This window comes from Megascapheus bottae, chromosome 6, assembly GCF_031878675.1.
Source record: "Megascapheus bottae isolate mThoBot1 chromosome 6, mThoBot2.hap1, whole genome shotgun sequence".
Lineage (NCBI taxonomy): Eukaryota > Metazoa > Chordata > Mammalia > Rodentia > Geomyidae > Megascapheus > Megascapheus bottae.
Genome location: NC_143514.1, coordinates 81324571 through 81342140, shown reverse-complemented (window position 1 = coordinate 81342140; position 17570 = coordinate 81324571). Strand labels below are relative to the sequence as shown.

Sequence of the window (17570 nt, the reverse complement as noted above, 5' to 3'; positions counted from 1 at the left end):
ACACTTTCGACACTTTCTCAACTGTGAACAAAGTGAGCCTGTCACTTTGAGGACAACCACCAGTAAACAGGGGTTTGCGAGCAAAAATGAGCATCAGCAGCATCGACATACACCACAGGAGCCAGCCTGACAGCCTCATGGCTTGCCTGATAAGACAAGCAGAAGAATGCATGTGAGGGTCAGAAACTGAGGCTGGAAGGTATGCACAGCTCAAAACCAGCGCTTTCCGTGTATAACAGTCAAAATCCTACAAGAACACCAGGCACAGCAGAGGTGTTCACAAGCAAAGTGGAGGTTCGTGGATCCAGCCTGAGACACAAATGAACACATCTCAGCTTGCTCGAGCAGGGCAAGTACAGCAGTGAAGAGCAAGCTCTCCATGCCTGATGACCTGGCTTTTACCAGGTGGGGGGATGCATCTCCTTCAAATGTCACAGCCAGAATAATGAAGGGAGCTTACAGCCCTTGAGAACCCAGCTGTCCACAACCCTGCCAGACATGAAAGACCTTAGCATAAGGACAAAGCTGACCCTCTTCTTGTCAGTTTTCCTTCTGGAAAAAAAAAAAGGTTGGTTTTGTGCTTTGTTTTTTGTTGTTGTTGATTTCTAATGTTGGCATATAGACTTTTTATTAGTATTATTTTTTAATGAATTAGTATTTTCAACACTTCTTAGTTTGATTTCTAATATACTTGATTAGATGTTTACTAACATCAACAGATACAACTCATGTAAAACTGAAGTTCTCTGCAGTTCTATTTTTTTCAGTAAAGAGTCTGAGACCAAAAAGGTTGAGGGGCTGTTCTAAGGGGTCCTTCATGCTCACAGCATCACATGGGGAATAGAAAGGATATGCCTGGCATCCTGGGATGCTCCCCCTTCACAGCGAAAGGCTGATGGGAAATGATCCCAGATTATCCAGGCAAACCTGCATACTCAAGGATCTTTTCTTGAAAGAGCTGAGAGAGTTCAGAAAGAAATTCAGGGGGCAAAAGGAGAGGTCTGAAGCATGAACCAAGGAAGGTAGATGAGGAAGGAAAAAAAAAAAAAAGGAAAAAAGGACAGATTCTCTGGGAGAAGAAACTGCCCAGGCAAGACCTAGAGCAAAGTTCAGGAGACTAACTTTGGACTTCTGACCTCCATCACTGGAAAAGAACAAAGCCACAAGATATTCAAACAGATTCACAGTTATCCATCCCCTAAAGCCAAAGCTGCCTGACCAACACCCTGGCTCAAAGGGGGGCGTCCTGAATACCCAGAGGTGCTTCCTGACCTCTGTCTGCACTTATCACTGGCCAGCTCCTCTAAGAAGCGCCAGCCCACAGAGTGAGAGCCCACTCCCGTCGGCACCTGCCCCCACACCGACCTTTACAGAAAAGTCCCACGGGGCTGAATGCTAGGAGTCCTGCGTTCTCCGCAAGCACTGGTTACTAAGCAGAAATGCCCTGGAGGGGGCAGAAAGGCCACTGGGCCACGTGGACATGGCAGAGAGAAAATAAGACGGGCCCATGCTTTGATAGCAAGGAAAGGTACGTGAGACTCCGCGGTAGACAGGAAGAAGCCGGAGCCCGCCAGGCTTTCGTGGACGCAGTGACGGCATCCTGACCGCTCCCGGCTGAGGACCAGGAGGCTGGCGGGAATCCCCACGAGGTCCAGGGCTGCAGGCAGCCGACCCTAAAGTCAAAAGCACCCCCTCCCCAGGGGCGCTGCGGGAGGGAGAACCGAGGAGCCCGCCGCCGCCCAAGTGGGAACCGGGAGACTCGCGCCCCCTGCGCGCCCTGCCCGCCCTGCCCGCCCCCGAGCCCCGCTCCTCACGCCGGACGCACGCGGGGCCGGGCCGGGCCGAGGGCGCGGGCCCAGCCCGGGGACCGTCCAGGCCGCGGGGCGTGAGCGGCCCAGGCCGGCGCCCCGCGCGGGAGCCCGGAGCCCAGGCCGCCCGCCCGGCCGGGCCGCCCGGACCGTACCAACGGCCTCACGCGCAGGGGGGACCCGCCGGGGGGCTTCGGACCGGGGCGCGGCCCCAGCCCGCGCTCGACCGCCGCACCCCGCCGGCACGCGGCGCCCACGCGTGGCCGGGACGACCCCGCACTCGGGCCCCGCGGGCCCGCGCGACTCCGCGGCCGCCCGCGCGTGCAGGCCGCGGCCCCCCTCCCCCGCGGCGCCCGCGCGCGTGGCTCCGCCCGCCGCCGAGCGCGTTACCTAGGAGACCGGCGCGGGGAGCGACCCGGCCCGCGCTCTCGAGGGAGTCCCCGCACCCCGGACGCTCGGGCGCGGCGGCCGGCACCCGGTGGAGTCGCAGGCCTCGCAGGCCAGGCGCCGGCCGCGGGGCTGAACCCGGCCGCCGCCGCCGCCGCCGCCGCCGCCGCCTCCCGCACGAGGAGCCCGGGACGGAGCCGCACTCGGGCCAAGAACCCGCGCCGCGTCACCTTTTTCGTCAGGGCCTCGGTGCCAATCAGAACCCAAGTCCCAGGGCTCCGCTCCGCGAGCGCCAGCCAATCGGCGGGGCGGCGGGCCCGTCCTGATTTGCATGGACGATAGCGCTTCAACCAATGGGAATGTGACTGGCGTGAACGACAGCCAATGATAACGCGGCGGAGGCGTGGCCTCGGGCGTCCCACGAGGTGAAGATGCTGCGGGCGGACCCTGCTGGTGCGAGCGGGATTCGGGGGCGCTGAAGTCGCCGGGGCAGGGCGGGAAGGAAGACCCGGAGCGGGGCGCAGGATCCGGAGCTGGACGCCCCCTCCCAAGGTGAGTGCCGGGGAAGGCCCCGAGGGCTGCGCTTTTCCTAGCAATTGCCCCGGGCGCGCGGCGGCGGGCACCGCGGCCCCTCTCCCGCTCCCCCCTGGCCCTGCGTCCCTGCCCCCGCCGCCGCCCTCACCTCCCCCCAGCCTCCTCGCCTCCTCCCCACCGTCTCCCTGCCCCCAGCCCCTCCTCGCACTCCCGGTCTGCCCTCGCCTAGCCTCTCAGCTCGCAGCCCTGACCCCAGCCCCAAACTTCACCTTTCTCCTCCGCCCCCACCTCCGCCCCCTCCGCCTCCCGCAGCCTCCCCTGCCCGGCTCCCGCACCTGCCCCCCTCTCTCCCGGCCTCTGCGCGGGCCCGGCGCTGCGCTCCGGTCGGATTCCTCTCCACCCCCCCCCACTGCTCCGCAAGGCTTGTCCTTGGTCCTCGCCACCGCGGCCGCGTCCCGTGGGTCCCTCGCGCATCAGTCTCTCGGGCCCTACCATCTTTCCCTGTGGATTCGCCCCACCTTGTCCTGGTCCCGAGGACCTTGAAGGTCCCTTCCCTGCATCAGTTGCTTGGGTCACCTACAGCCTCCACTCTCCCACGGCCACCCCTGAACTCCTCTCCCCATCCCCAGCTTCTCCCTCCTGCCCACACCCTGGCACAGAGCCTTTCTCCACCTCCCTACCTGCTGCTGCTCCTGCAGGACGCAGAGCTCTGTCTGCTGCAGGAGCAGCAGCAGCAGCAGCAGCAGGGTGTACCTGCCCACCCTCCCGACTGGTGCTCGTGCTCCTCCTGGCATTTGCCTTGTGGGTTCCTGGTGGGGGGGGGTGCTGCTCTTTGCCTTGAACATCCCTCCCAGGTGGGAAGCTTTTCATGGCACCTTTCCTGCTTTCCTCCTGGTCACCATCTCCCTCCCCACCCCACCCCCTCTTTCCTGCCCAGCCTTACTTTGTGATTCAGCATTTTTTGGGATTTGGTAACTTTCTGTGTGCTCCCTTGTGTGATAGGGATCTGGTTGCAGGCAAGTGGTCTGGACCCTGATGTGAGTTAGCAGGACCATCTTAAAAACCAGACCTAAACTGCCCCCAGGGGAGAGGGGCTACTTGGCAGAGGAGCCAGGAACCCAACAGTGGGGGATGCTTTTTCCTCCCTTCCATTTGTCTGCCTGTGCTGAACTGAGTCCAGGGGGAGATGACATAAGTAATAGCTCTTGGGGAAATGGGCTATTAGCATTTGTGGAAATTAATACATCCACATCAGAGGAGCAAGAACACCAAGTTCAGGCCACAGCTGTCCCAGTGTCTGTTGCTTCAAGATTTCTTCTTTCTCTAGAACTTTTCCTCCCCCTCAAAAACGCCAGCTTCCCCCACCGTTCTAATACCAAGAGCAAGCTTGCACTCTGCTTTCGAAGCCACACTGAGGCCTCCCATTGCAGGATTTGGAGACCTGTGTGTGAAGCGTCGCATCTAGCCACCTGATTCACACTTGGCATACGTGTCTGCTGCAGAGCACAGGCTTGGGCCGCTCACAGGCTCCTGGCCCTGAGCATTTACAGCATTGGCGCCTCAGCATCCACTTGGCCTCCAAGAACCTGTCCATTAGGGCCAACCTGAACCTCTCTAGGGAAAGCATCCAAGCCCACACCGGCCTCTGTAACGCTGACCATGCTGTCTTGAAAGCAGCCTGGGACAGACTTCCCTTAGAAAACCCTAGCTGGACTGCGGTGGCTCACACCTATAGCCTACTCAGGAAGCTGAAATCTGAGGATCACAATTCTAAACCAGCGCAGACAGAAACATATATGAGACTCTTATCTCCACTTAATCAGCAAACAGCTGGAAGTAGAGGTGTGGCTCAAGTGGTAGAGTGCCATTCTTGAGCTAAGGGACAGCACCCAAGCCCTGAGTTCAAGTCCCAAATATCAGTGCATGTGCACACACGTGTACACGTGCGCACGCACGCGCACACACACACACCTTTAAAACTGAGAGCTTCTCAAGACCTGGAAACTGAGGCAGGAAATTGGGCAGAGAGATGGGTGATGTGAAAAATCCTGAAATCCTTTTTATGGGTTTCTAGTGCTTGAAATCCCTGTGTCTCTAGATATAGCACCTTGATGGAAGGAAGCATGCACAGGAGATGGGGCCAGGCAGAATTCAGGCCTTGTGTATCGAGAAAGTCAAGAGGACTGAGAGCTCTTGTAGGCTGGCCAACTCAGAAGGCACCGTATTCCCGGTCTGGCTTCTTTTTGTCTCTTCTTTCTTCATTCACCTTTGAAACCTAAATGATCTGGGATGCACTGTTGATTTGGCAGTCTCTGGTCAGGACATGGAGGGAGTGGCTTCTGTATTGGTTGGTTCTCAGCCTGAATACTGAACAATCCATATGCAAGGGAGTAAAGCCTATTCCAGTCCGAGAACCCTGAGGAATGTGTTCTGATGTCTGAGGACACAGCGTGTGTGTTTGGTCCCTGGCTAGATTTTTCAGTGATCTTCCTATCACCTAATGTCCCAAAATGGAAGTGTTTTCTAAGAGGCCCTGCGTGGGAGGAATGACAGTGGGTTCCTGCGGGTAGCAAGCAGAAAGGACCGTCTCTAAAGGTGTTCAGGAGCAGAAATTCCAGAAACCAGATGGTTCCGTCTTACAAGGGCAACGTCTCTATAGCTTCCAGGGTCTCAGCTCAGCTGTCTCTTGCCTCAGAGCAGCAAAGAGAAGGCGAAAGGGCCAAAAGCCTTCCCTGAGGTCAGCAGAGGCAGTGATGGAGCTGGTCAGACTCCATGTTCCCTACTAACCTGGGTCCAGTTCACATCCATGGCTATGTAAACTAGGGGAAGCCAGGACGTCACTAGACTATCACCAGCTGCCCTTAGGAAGGCCCTAGTGAGATGTCAGTCACACTCGTGGAAGAAGCCGTCACCTGCAGGTGTGTCTGAATCACTCAAGAGACTGGGAAGTGCCACTAACTACAGCAGATTCTCCAGCCTTCTTGGCAGGTCCTGTCCCCAACAACAACAACACACACACAAAAAAAGCACTGTCATTCATGAGCATCTAAGCAGTGGTCATGTAGTTACAGGGGAGGCAGGAAGGAGGACAAGGAGAAAGGACTTCTCACCGCAACTGCATTTCTAGTCTCTCTTCACCCCGGGATCTTGTAAACATGTCCAGTAGGCTAGTTATCCTACATGGGGAAACTGAGGCACGGGGTATCCATGAAACTGACCCTGGCCTGCCAGCTGGTGAAGTAACCTTAATTCTCTTCCCACCCAGCCAAGGCTGGCAAGGGACCCCTCGCCCCATCCAGCCAAGCTCCAGCACATGTCAGAAAGCCTCATCTCTATGAGGATGATGGCGCTCTCTTGGGTGCTCGGGAGCAAGGGATCCAGTTCAAGGTCCCAAGAGATACGGAAATGCCTTTTTCATGAGGTAGGAAACCCTGCACTGCCCTGTTCCCGGGTGATACACCGTACTCAGCACTGCACTCATGGTGCTGTCCTCTTAAGTCCACCCCTGGCCCCTCTTTAGAGTGAGTCTTAGTTCCACTGAAATGAACTGACTTGTCTCAGCCAGTGTTGAAGAGGCAAAGGCGCCTCTCATGGAAGGGTGCAGGCCCTCCCCAGCAGGATGAAAACATCACACCCGGCCTTCACCCATTTACTGTGAGTTTGCTCAAGGCTTGCTAGGTACATGAATCTCCCAGCCCAGTATTGTAACCAGCTGCCAGGTCTTCCTATCTTTTACCACATCCTGGGAGCTCACGTAAGAGCTGCCTTTCTGTTCTCACACACAGAGCTTGGGGAGCCACCTGAAAGTACCCTGTGTACATCTCGGTTTCTAGTTCATCTTCCAAGACAGGGTCTCACAAGGCCTCTCTGACTCTGCCGCAGGGATGATGATATGGTCAGCTTCAGAGACCTACAGAATACCCCTGGAGGCGGTATCTATGGGTATCTATGTAGGAGGATCTATGTGTCACGTGTCGCAGAGCCAACCCTTCTACCTGTCTTGCCTGCCACCCATTCTGTATCTCTTTCTAGCATGCAGGCACCTGCCAATAGCCTCTTTTGAGTCTATGATGGTTGCAGATACAATAGGACTAGAAAAAGAAAAAAAATCTGGAAAAAGGATGAAACCATCTCCCTCAACCTCCCACTTATACTGTAGCCCCAGTTAGAAGAATTTTCCTCATTGTGACTTGCTGAGCTGTTGAAATCCATTACCCACCTTAATTGTTAAAGACTGGGTGTCTCAGTCTCAGTCTGTTTTCAGTTGTATATCAGTATGCCTGAGACTGGGTATAAAGAGTAGAAATAAGCCAGGTACCAGTGGCTCACACCTGTGATCCTAGCTACTCAAGAAGCTGAAATCTGAGGATCATGGATTAAAGCCACCCCAGGTAGGGAAGACTATTATCTCCAATGAGCCAGCAAAAGCCAGAAATGGAGCTGTGACTCAAGTGTTAGAGTACCAGCTTTCAACAAAAAAGGCAGAGATCCAGGAGTTTGGCCTAGTGGTAGAGTGCTTGCCTAGCATGCACGAAGACCTGGGTTCAATTCCTCAGTACCACATACATAGAAAAAGCCAGAAGTGGTGCTGTGGCTCAAGTAGTAGAGCTCTAGCCTTGAGAAAACCCAAAGACAGAGTTCAGGACCTGAATTCAAGCCCCAGGACTGGCAAAAAAAAAAAAAGGCAGGGGACAGTGCCCAGGGCCTGTGCTAAAGCCCCAGGCCTGGCATCAAGGGAAAAAAAAAAGAAAAGAAAGAATAGAAATGTACTTGACCCCTTTCCTGGAGGCTGTGAAGCCCAAGAGCATGGCATAGGCACATGGTGAGGCTTTTGAATCCTATTGTGACAGGTGGTGTCACATGATAGGATATCGTGTGACCAGACAGAACAAGAGTAGTCAGCTTTTGTCTTTTCACCTTATAAAGCCACCAATTCTATCCTGGGGCCCCATGCTCCTCTAATCCTGGTTGTTACCCTATCTCTAAAAACCATCAACATTTAATTGCAAAGATTCATTTTCCAACATGTGAACCTTGGGGTGCCCTTAAGCTGTCCGGCATACCACCAGCTGTACCAGGTTCGTGAGGATGGGGTTTTACTAGTGTCCAAGTCACTTGCTGGGCCCTGTAGACAGCATGACCTTGACCCTATACACACAGGAGTCCTTGGTCCCCCGGCCTCAGCCCCTTGCCCTTGTGGACAGTTAGTTCTCCCCTGTCTCTAGCTTTCTTGTTTGTCCCCCAGGCCGCAGGCCTCCATTCTTCTGCCTCCCTTTATCTGGATTGGCCCCTCAAGAGCTGACATTTGGGACAGTCCCTGGGACAGAGCGGGCTCAATAGATGTCAGCTCCTCCCCTTCCCAAGCACTGAATCCCCACTGGGACTCCATCTGGAGCCCAGTCTGGGCTCCAGGAGCCACAGAACAGAGTATGTTGGATTCCTCCTTGAGTTAGGGTGCTTACCCAGGATTCAAAGTGGACAGAGTCCTGGGAAGAGCTAGAGAGGTCTGGATGACTATTTCCAGGGTGGACAGGAGAGGGGCATCGAGGTTAAGAAAGCCTGCTGCCCTGGACAGTGAGAGCAGCCTGCCTGAGACCAAAGGATCATTGCTCTTGCGATCTTGCCTCAGGCCTAGAGCACCAGCCAGCTTCTGTCTCCCCACCTGCCCTCTCAGCCCAGCAGCCCAGAGGTGGCACTGAGGGAGCTGCAGGGCCATGCTCTTAACATATCCCCTCCTTCACCACCAATGTGTTTTCCTCTTCCATCCCTTGGCAGCTTCATGATCCTTCCAGCAAGACCCTGATGTCCACAAATGTCAAACCCAGGATCTAGTTCTAGAACAAACTCACAGTAGTGACAGGAACTCTGCAGAATCCATTCCCTCCCCTCCCCTCCCCCCTCCCCTTCCTTTTCCTCCCCTCTCCTTCCCTTCCTTTTCCTTCCCTTCTTCTCCCTTCCCTTCTGTATGCAAGAGGGGCAGAAATATAAAACTAGAATGAGCATAAAGACGATGAGCCAGTGCACTGAAAAGTAAATTTGAATGTTACAGAAAGCCAAGCAATATGGACAATGAGTAAAGGCCTTTCTTGGCCTTTGATGGATAAAAGCCGGTGTTTGAAGAGCTGACGGTGCACGGGATCACCCAGCTGTAGGCCCTGTGGGCTAAGAGCCAGGAAGGGGATGTGGAAACCACTGGACAGAATACCCTGCTAGTGGGGAAGGAGAAATGGAGCCGTCACTGAATGCAGTCGTTAAAGTCAGGGAGGGTTGTGATGGGCAGAAGTCCGCAGGGGAAAGGCCAGAACGGGAGGACCCAGTCGTATGGACCACGTCTTGAGGCCCAGTGCAGGGTACAAACATGGGTAGAAAGGAGGGTGTTCAGACCAGAGCCTCATAGAGCCAGACAGTCATGGGACGAGGTAGGGTGTCCATGACGTCAGGAGCCTTCCCAGCTCTCCCTGGCTGCAAAGGAGCTACAGAGACGGAAGGGAAAGTGCAGAAGGACTTATGGACAGAAGTGTGGTGCTGGGCTAGTTACTACTGGTTGTGCCCACAGACATTGAGAAGGTAGGGTGGGGACTCAGCTGATAGGTAGGATCCTGGGGCTGTGACTACGTCAGGGTCACATCCCTGGCGGAGTGGGTCAGGGGAGATTGGGCTAAGAGAGAAGAGGATTAAAAAAAAATTCTGTTAGACTTCAAAGGGGAAGGATCAAGATGGAAAATTAAAAGAGCCCAGCACCAATGTCTCCCACCTAGAACCCTTGCTACTCAGGAGGCCAAGATCTGAGAATCGCAGTTCAAAGCCAGACCAGACACGAAAGTCCATGAGACTCTTATCGCCAATTAACCACCAGAAAACCGGAAGCAGAAGCTTTACCATGGCTCTAAGTGGTAGAGTGATAGCCTTGAGCTGAAGAGCTCAGGGACAGTGCCCAGGCCCAGAGTTTAAGCCCCACAACTGACCCAAAAAATAACTAAGTAAACAAATAAATAAAAAGAAAGTTAAGAATAAGGAACCCTGGATTATTCAAGAACACAGGGAAGAGAGGAAAAGAGGGCCTGGGGACCTAGGTCAGGTATGTACTGTAGAGGAGGCAATTGATATGGAGAGGGAAGTGAGCCCAGCCAAGAGTGGCCAGGGGTAGAAGCCAGTCTCTCACCAGCTGAAGGCAGACACCTAGCTGGCTGTACTGGAGCACCAGGCCCCAGCACTCACCCTACCTGGACTCGAGGCTCTGAGGCCCTAGCACTGCAGTGTCAGTGTCAGCTTGTTCCCATCTCACCAAAGGTCCTCCATCCCACTTATCAGAAACAAGTCCTGAAATTCAAACCAACCTCCCTGAGATATCCAGACTGTGCATGAGAGCCAGAGCTCAAACGCTAACCATCCAGAATCCAGTCCACGTTTGCTCTCTCAACCTCTGGACTGACCCTGCTGCCTTTTGAGAGAAAAGGAAAGGATGGGGAGGGAAAGCTGCACCTCTGGGATATGGGCCACATCAAGAATGACTTCTCTTTTCCCACCCACAGGGCACCCTAGGGTCTCTCCTTCTATGGGCTATTTCTATGGGGCATTGCTGTGTTTCCTGATGGGCCAGGGGTTATTGCTAGACACACTCTGAACTAGAGGGCCATGGTTCGTCCCTCCATCCTCAGTGGCTCCGTGTAATGCAGCCACAGAGAGCTGCAAACAGACTGTGAGGTTCTCTGGAAGACTCCTCCGTGTGTCCGTTAGCCTGCAGGGGCCCGCCTCACAAGGATCCCCTTGCAGCTGGATGGACTCCATCTTTCCAAGGTTCCAACATCATACTTTGAGAAACACCTTCTAGTTCTTTGAGTGTGTTGATGAACTTTCTTGCCTCCTCTCCTTCAAGGGGCACAGCTTTTCTGGCAGCCAAAAGCTCCAGGGAGAAGTTTTGCTCTGGTTCTTAGGAATATGTGAAGTCCACCTTCAACCAAAATGGCCAGCTAGCACTTGTCAGCTTGGAATCTAAAACTGTTGTATTGTTAGCTTCTTAGGCCTCTGGGAACATGGTTTCTCAGGGCTGTGGGTCAACTGAGCATTTAGGCCAGAGCTAGTTAGGCCATCTGTGCCAGTTGTACCCTGTGAGTCTGTGTCTACCTCCACTGAATCTCAGCTGTATGCATCCCATGACACTGCTTCCCTTCTCTCCCCACTCTAGTCTCTAGGCAGCATCCGAGTGGGGGGTGGGGTGGGGGGGTAAGGTGAAGAGGAGAGAGGGTATTACCTTTCCCTGTCAATGACTGCAGGGTATTTTTAGTCATCCAAGCCAAAAGACATTTAGGTATCATGGACAGGAAACCCGGAGTGGACTTGTCCCTTTCCTTCTGCAAAGGACGTGGTGTACCCTAGAGTAAGAATTGTAAATCCCAACTCCTAGGCCCCTTTCCACAGGGACCCAGGTGTATGCTGCCCCTCACAGGAGACCAGAAGGGAACATCTTTATTTACATCCTGCTCTTAGGCAACCAAGTGCTTGAGGGATCCCAGCACCCTGTGCTAGAGCACCTGGGGGTCCCAGAACGCTGCCTCTGAAGCTACAGTGGTGCCTGAAGTGGAACAGAAAACACACACACACACACACGCTTCAGAAAAAGAGGCAGTATTCAGATTGGGGGAGGGCAGCTGGCCATTGGAGACTACTGTTGCCCCTGGGAGCTGTGGTGACATGTGGACAGCCTGCCCTCTCCCACTGTACAGAGAAGCCTGTGGCTAGGGACTGTCACTCACTGGACCCACAAACCAAGGGTATGGGCAAGGGTTGTGACCCTGAAGGGGTGATGGAGGTAGGGCAAGAGATGAATGGCCCATGTCATGTGGATGTGTCCGCATCCCAGCAGACATGATAGGGCAGTGTCCAAACAGCAAGGTGAGGCCAGGAGGAGATAATGGGAGAGGTTGGAGCAGGGAGCCAGGCACTGTGAGCAGAGGTGGAACTAGCTAAGTGAGACAAGATCTTAGTCCATGAATGTCTTCTGGAGATGTCCAGTCTCCTCAGTGGCCGAGCTGGATCACGTGTCCAGCCTGTGGGGAGGAAAAGCAGATCAGGGTGGCCCTTCGGGAAGGTCACAGGCCCTCTGATCACCGCGATCCCACAGCTGGGCCCTTGCCCAATGCTTCGCCCACAGCAGAAAGTTCTGGCAAAGCCTGCTGGGTGTTCCTGGGGTACCGAGGGCGGCTTCTCCCCACCTCCAGTACCCAGTAACCACAGCAACCATGGGAAGCTGCCCTGTGTCCCAGCCACCTACTGGGTTGTACGGTTGCCTGGGCCTGGCCAGGACCCAGGATACACCATGTAGGTCCCTGGGGAGTCTCAGGGTGGAGGGATCCTGAGCCAGCCTCAGTAGGGGACAGTAGGACACCTGTCCCCAGACTGGGCAGAATCTCTGGTTCCTAATGTAGCCCTGGACCCAGCTTGTTTCACTTGGCATCGTAGGGCTGAGGCAGGTCCTGGACTTCTGTAGCCAAGGACCTCAGACTCTTCAGCTCCGTGTCGCTCGAAAGCCAGTGTCCTCACTTTAGAAAGGAGACAGGCTGGGTCAAGACAATACTTGTGGGTGAAGCCCAAGTCATAAAGTTGCTTCGAGCTCCATCCTGTGGGCTTCTCACCTGGCATGCCTACTAGCGTATCTCTTCTTTTTTTTTTTTTTTTTTTTTTTTGCCAGTCCTGGGCTTGAGCTCAGGGCCTGAGCACTGTCCTTGGACTTTCTCAAGGCTAGAGCTCCACCACTTGAGCCTCAGCACCACTTCTGGCTTTTTTCTATGTATGTGGTACCGAGGAATCGAACCCGGGTCTTCCTGCATGCTAGGCAAGCACTTTAACCACTAGGCCAAACTCTGGGCCCGTGCTGTATCTCTTCTGATGTCCAGCCCCACCCAGACTGTGGGTCCATGGATTATCCAACACAGAGGAGATGGCTGCCACCCAGCTCAGGACAGTGAGAGAAGGGAGCCCTCTCCCTCGCAGACACCAGCCGAGCATCAGATTCTCCCATGAGCCTGCACTGTGTGGAGGACCTATCTGTCCCTTTCTAAGCCAGACAGCCAGGCCCCAGCCTCCGAGTAGCCCTTCATACATGGCAGGGAGGTTTGGGGTACTAGGTGCAACCCACCATGAAGTAAATGCAAAAGGGCCACTCTCCCCATAGGCCAGACATACCCTCATGGACCCCCTCCCCAACCCAAGTTGACATTCAAGACTCCAGGGTCCAGAGAGAGGTAAACGCCCCAGACCTGGTAGGCCTCCTTCCCCTGACGAGCTCATTTGTCATACATCTGCCACCTCATGAAAGCTCAGTACCAAGCCATGAGACCCTGGGTGCCAGCACAAGGAGGAGCCATCAGAACCAGGGAACACCAGAGGACCCTGGCCCCTCTAAGGCTAACTGCACTATGAGGGACCCTCCCTCAGGGCATCATTCTGCCAGCCCCCTTCCCAGGACAGAGCCTTGTCCCAAACACCCTGGGCCACAGGCAGCCACCACCCTGAGGCTCACTGCTCAGCAAAGGGTGGCAGGAGGCAGGAAGGCACTTCTGAGCTAAAGTGTGCCTGGCCCTAGACACCTGTCCCTGGAGCTGGCATCAGAACAGTGGGCTCCCTGCCCTCAGCCTTGGTGCGGCCTTGAGCACGGCCTGCCCCAAACAGGACAGACACTGCTCTTGTTTTTCAACCAGGGTGCCCAATTCTGTGATTCCACTGCAGAAGCCATCCCGGGGCATCCAGATCAAGGTTCCAGGATGGCAGACAGAGGAGGCCAAGTCCCCAGCCGATGCCCAAGCTTAAAGGAGATGCTGGTGATGACTGCGGTGTTACTAGTCACTGTTTGTTTTGGCAGCTGGTGTTTGTGGAGTGCTTGCTCTCTGCCAGTCTCCCCCTTACCACTGTGTATTTTTTTTTTTCTTGCCAGTCCTGGGCTTGAGCTCAGGGCCTGGGCACTGTCCTTGGACTTTTTCTCGAGGCTAGAGCTCTACCACTTGAGCCTCAGCACCACTTCTGGCTTTTTTCTATGTATGTGGTTACTGAGGAATTGAACCCGGGTCTTTGTGCATGCTAGGCAAGCACTCTACCACTAGGCCAAACTCCCGGCCCCTCCACTATGTATTTTCCCTTAGTCCACCGGCTACCTTCCATGGGTCCTGACTGTTGCTCAGGTAGAAACAGGTCCTATGTCTTATCTGAGTCACATAGCTAAGAGAGGGCAGAATTAGGTCATAGATGCTAGATGCACCCTAGCAAGAGGCAGGCATTTGCTGCCTGTGGCCTGCCTCCCAGATCAGAGTCACCCCCAGTAAAAGGCACATGAAGACACAGCCCAGCTCCAACAGGCTTGCTGCTGCCCTGGCAAGCTAAGCCACAGGGGGGAGGCTTCCCCAGGCATTCCCGCCCTGCCCTGGGTTTGTCTCTTAACCTTCACCACTAGAAAAGAAGTCTCAGGTACAGCAGGACCTCTTGGCCTATCCTCTTGTCGCATCGGGAACACACCTGGGCATCTCACTCCTCCTCCATCCTCTATTGTAGCAGGACTCGACCAAACAGAGAGCCTCAGGAGTGGCCCCATGCATCCACCTTCTAAACACACCCGTTCATCTTCTCGCTCTTCTGTGGAAGGTTATATAGCAAACATGCCTGTGGGTCTTCCTTTGTTTCTTCTCTCGGCCTGATAGGATTTGTCAGGTTACCTGGGTGGGGCCTCAGGACCCAGGGATGTGAATCTGCGCCGCCCAGTCCCTCTCCCCAAACCTGAACCTGCACCGTCTCCAAGCAGTAGCTTCACCGCAGCCTTGCCAGCCACCCACATGTTGGTTTGCAAGAGTATTTCCCTCTTAATTATGTGATGGCTAAGTGCAGGGCGGGATGGGTTTCCTTTGCATATCTCTTTACTCAGTGGAGGCTTTAATGGGTGTGGTAGAGTAAAGCTGGCTTTCAAATCGCTGGTATAGTGCTGCAGCAACCAGATATCAATCTTTCATGGCTCTGTCACGTGGTGAAACAATGGTAATCCTCTTTGAAACTATTTGTTATTTATTCTTACTGTTCCCTGGAGATCAGAGAGGAGCCCCACATGCTGGGTTTGCACAGACTTCAGGGAGTCACTCCACCACTCTGGGTGCGTGCGCGCGTTCACACACACACACACACGCACGCACGCACGCACGCACGCACGCACGCGCGCGGGTTAGGGTACAGAGGTATGGAGGTAGGAGTAGGGCCAACAGAGATCCAAACCCCACTAATAGATCTCTTCCCCCAGGGAGGCCATTTATCTCCTTCCATACAGCCTGCTGGGGCTAGAGGGCATTTAAGACCAAGTAGATTCACAGTGGAAAGCGGCCTGTAATCCCAGCTACTTGGAAGGAATACCAGAGTTCCAGGCCAGTCTGGGCAATCTCAATCGACAAGGCAGGCTTAGGGGTACCTTTCTATGACCCCAGCTACTCAGAGGATTAGGTAGGAGGATACTGGTCCTAGGCTGGCCAGGCAAAAACCCAAGACCCCACCAGAAAAATTACCAAGGTAAAAAGGGCTGAGGGCATAGTGGTAGGGCATTTGCCTAGCAGTTGCAAGACCTGTAGTTTAAAAAAAAAAAAAGATGTACAGGAGTCCCCATTCTGAAAATATTAAATGGTAATTACCAGCTCTAAATAAGCCATTTGTATTTCTTAAGTAACTGCTAGACTAGTATATTGTGGTAATTATTGTTATTGTTCGTGTCGTGCTCTGTCTAATTTATAAATTAAGCTTTGTTTTAGGGATACATGTTAGGAGAAAGTGGGTATGTGAAGGGTTTGGGTACTATAGGTAGTCCCTTACGTCCACTGGGGCTCTGGGAGTCCAGGAATCCAGGATCAAAGGGTAGATGGGAGGCGCCCTCAAGAGGTACTAAAAGGTCTCTCTCAGCCTCTCCCTGCTTCTGGTGGCTGTTGGAATCCTCAGTCTCCCTGGCCTGTAGAGGCACTGCCTCAGTGTCTGCCTTCACCATCATACGCAACTACGCGTGTGTATCCTTTACCTGTTCTCATGACATTTGTCACTGGAAGTTCCCTGCCCAAATCCAGCATGATCTTATCACAGGATTTGTAAACACCTATAAACCCCTTTACCAAATAAGGTCACATCCACTGGCATCTGGCCAGGACTTGGACGTATCTTTAAAGGGACATGTTTTAGCACACTATAGCAAGTTTCTGCTCCAGATTCTCACCCCAACCTTAGGGTTCCCTGCTGAAGCTTCTGTGGTCTAATATTCCTTTCCCTTTGTAGGGGAGGGGACTGTTACAATCAGGTGTGGCTGCCAAGGATGGTGGCAGTGGTGGCATGGAGATGTCAGAGGCTAGTGTTGGCATGACAAACCAGCCACAGAAGCTGGTGGTGGTGATAGGGTGTGGCTGTAGCCCCAGCTACCTAGAGGCTGAAGCAGGATAGCATGAGATCAGTGTGGACCATGCAGCAAGGCTGTATCTCAAAAGACAAAAATGAAACACCAGGTGGAGTCCCCTCTGCGTACCCCTGCTGGTGGGTTTAGAAGACAGGGAACCCTCCTGGTTCAGGGAGGCAGTGGGAAGGCGAGGCCTGCCTTCTGTCCCACATGGAGGCCAGCCAGGTTGCTGACCCCACTGCTGCAAGATGGGCACCCTTAGGAAAGCCGCCTCCAGGATGCCAGCCAGTCTTCCTTCTGGAGGGAAGGCCCCAGCGGCGGCATTTTGGGGACTCTGTTCTGAGCAGTCCCAAGAAAACAGGGTGCAAAAAGCAGACCCACCAGCCGCAGTGCCTGGGCAGTATCTAATTGCTAGCTCGCCTCTGACCTCCCTCTGCTGGTGGGACCAGGGCCTTTGCCCACCCCCACCCGTTTCTTCCCCGATCACAAGTAAGGACCTCCTCTGGAGCCCCAGGGGGGCTCCAGGATCGGAGGGTGAGGGTGAGGGCCGCTGAGCACCAAGCTCAGGAGCAGCAGGGAGCAGTCAGCCACTCGCAGGCCCCACACTGCACAAGGCACAGTGAGAGACACAGAGGCCAGTTTCCCAGCTATCCCAGAAACCTAGGTCATCCAAGGGCAATGGCAGCACCTACCACTCTCCACTCACGACTCCCCTCCCGGCCACCGTGTGGGGTACAATTCCCCAGGCATGGGGAGGAGGAGCCCCCAACTACATCTGAGCTGAGTGGCTGGGGGACTGCATGGCGGCAGCTTGGTGCCACCCGTGAAAAGTGATGTTCCCCCTTCCTCCCACCCTCTGCAACCTGGAACGGCTCCAAGCATTGCATCCACCGTCCATCTGTCTGTCCGGCAGGCCGCTCTCCATGCCTTGCTGAGTCAGGCCCTGGAACACAGTCTCTGGGGAAAGATTCTTGCTTCCTCCCCACCCCCACCGCGTTTCTCCTGCTTTGGCTCACTCAAAATCTCAATCCAGCCGTGAGAGGAGACTCAGCATTTTCTTTATTCGTTTATGGCGAATGCTTGAGAAAGGAGCTGGAGAGAACAGTCTGATGGTCTTACAATGCCAAGGGGAGAGGGTGTACACTCCCCTGCCCCGCACGTTCACTCATCCTGGCGATGGAGGTGGAGGCTGGATCTGGGAATGATGCTGTGCCAGGTGGATGATGCAGCTGCACCTGGCTGGGGAGAGGCAGAGGATGCAGCACAGCAGCCTGAGAGCTGCTCGGCCTTCCATTTGCATAGCTGCCCCGGGGGAGTTGGTGAGTGGCAATTGGGGGCCAGGGGAGGCAGTGCCTCACCTGGACGTCCCCCCACCCTGCTCTGGCACACTGGGGAGAGAATTCTGGAGATGAGCCATGATAGGTGGCCCCAAGACAGGTGTC

At 54.6% G+C, this 17570-nt stretch overlaps 2 protein-coding genes across 5 annotated transcripts in view; one reads left to right on the top strand and one right to left on the bottom strand.

Annotated features, from left to right (window-relative positions):
• The window catches only part of Nphp4 (nephrocystin 4), an 88974-nt gene extending 86655 nt beyond the window's left edge, over positions 1 to 2319 (bottom strand). The window contains exon 1 of the mRNA XM_090335965.1: positions 2199 to 2319. The gene's annotated coding sequence lies outside the window, so the exon portion shown is untranslated. The remainder of the gene's footprint in view (positions 1 to 2198) is intronic.
• Positions 2320 to 2392: 73 nt separating this feature from the next.
• The window catches only part of Kcnab2 (potassium voltage-gated channel subfamily A regulatory beta subunit 2), a 77954-nt gene continuing 62776 nt past the window's right edge, over positions 2393 to 17570 (top strand). Inside the window, exon 1 of one of the 4 annotated variants that reach the window (XM_090335959.1) lies at positions 2393 to 2747. The gene's annotated coding sequence lies outside the window, so the exon portion shown is untranslated. The remainder of the gene's footprint in view (positions 2748 to 17570) is intronic. The other 3 variants (XM_090335953.1, XM_090335961.1, XM_090335960.1) reach the window with 3 other exon arrangements.